Below are 1,937 nucleotides of genomic sequence, written 5' to 3' on the forward strand. Positions count from 1 at the left end.
AAACAAAGTAATCATGACTAGGTGGATTTTTGCAGCTTTGCATTACCAGTATTTTTGCAACTGCTCCTGGCTCTGGCCAGTTATCCATGCTCTGCTTATCTCCCAAGTGGACTACTGTAATGTAACCTATATGGAGCTGCCCTTGAAGAAAATTTGGAAGCTTCAGTTGGTGCAAAATGCGGCAGTGGGAGAATTATGTATTTCCCTAGAATGACACACATCATACCTCTGCTCTGCAAGCTGCACTTTGTTCTGGGTTCAACATGCTGTTTTTGATCTTTAAAGCCTTTGCCATGGGGCTGCAAAAATGCCAACAACTTTCAGTGCCAGAGAACAAAGACACCCATTATTATCCCAGAGCCTGAAAGCAAAATGGAAGTAGAAAAAAAATCAAAGAACTAATCAATAGGATAACCCACTGATGTAGTGGACAATCCCTTGTAAGCCTCAAGGCTGGGAAAGTCATATCATTTATTATTTACTGTAAATTTATTTTTTTATATAGTGTAGGAAGTTAGCACCCACCACTCTCCTAGAAGAATGAAATATCATGGGAAATATTGAAAAGGCAGAATATTATATTTTCCTGGATAAGAAATGAAGAAACATGTTTTTAGGCAGGAAACAGATTCACTTTTAATAGCCCCCACCGTTGTCAATGGGCCATTAAAAGGCCTGAGTCTGTCTATTCTACATAACAAAAAATCTCTCCCCTTCAGCCCCAGGGTGATGGGATTAAGGCATGATAGTATTAGCCCTTTACCCATCTCCCCACAGGGTACCTGGGAAGAAGCAATGCTCAGCTAAATTTGGACTCAAAACACAGCCTGCATAGTTGTCCCTGCATGGCCCCATGGGAGTTTGACAACCAATCAGAATACAAGTTCAAGATCAAAGCCCAGACAGGGCATAAAACCAGGAACTTTCAGCATCTCTGTCTCTTTCTCTTCTTCACCCAACATCTGGAAGCATGTGATCACTTTTTTTCTGTTCAGGAACTCAAGTCACGTGATCCTGTCCACCATTAAACCATCTTTCCAAACAGTCTCCATGTTTCCACTTGGAATTGAACTCAGGAGGACATTTCTTCTGACAATAGGAATGGGTAAATATATGACAGGTGAGTTCTATATTCTTGAATGTTGCTCCAATTAACTTGTAAAACATAAAAATATGCTCATATGATGATATTTTGGGGACACACATGTATATACTAAGGTTGCATTTAGTGTACGAATGTATTTGATATAGATACGTGTGTGTGTGTGTGTGTGTGTGTGTGTGTGTGAACACACACATGTATAAAGTGGCTACATGCCTGGAAGTTACTACTTATATTCAGTTGCCAACCAAGAATAAGTTTGAAAAATGTTCAAAGGGGTTCTAAAATATTATGTCATCTATCAGTTTCCTCTTTTTTAAAATTTATGAAATTAAGATATTGGTCTAATACACAAGATATTTCAGAAAACAAAAGTCCAGCCTACTTTCTACATGAGATTAGGTCTAGTCTTAATGAAAAACCAATTACCCGTAAAAATAAAACAAGGCACACTATCCCAAACAGAGTGACCCTTTGTTTGGATAAATGGATAAAAAGAATAAGTTATTCTTTTGGCTCGAGGCCCGGGCCAAATGGCCTCTTGCCCCCACACCCTCCCCCGCATTCAGATGATATACTGGAGTTATTTTGCACACACATCTCCAGTACAGTACCAGTACTTCTTTTTAGTGACATCATCCTTAATTGCACCAGGTCATGGGGGGGGGGGGGAGGCACACCACTGCCCAGTAGTTGCAATTTCATATAGAATTGCGCTTCAAAACGACGCGGCTTTTCTGCCATCCGCTGGAAAATAGCTTCCGGAAAGCAAAACGGGAACCCGTCCCAGCAGGAGCCGGAGGCGTAGGAAAGCGTCCAACCAATGCGATGCGGG

Source organism: Natrix helvetica (assembly GCF_964273705.1).
Source record: "Natrix helvetica genome assembly, chromosome: Z".
NCBI lineage: Eukaryota > Metazoa > Chordata > Lepidosauria > Squamata > Natricidae > Natrix > Natrix helvetica.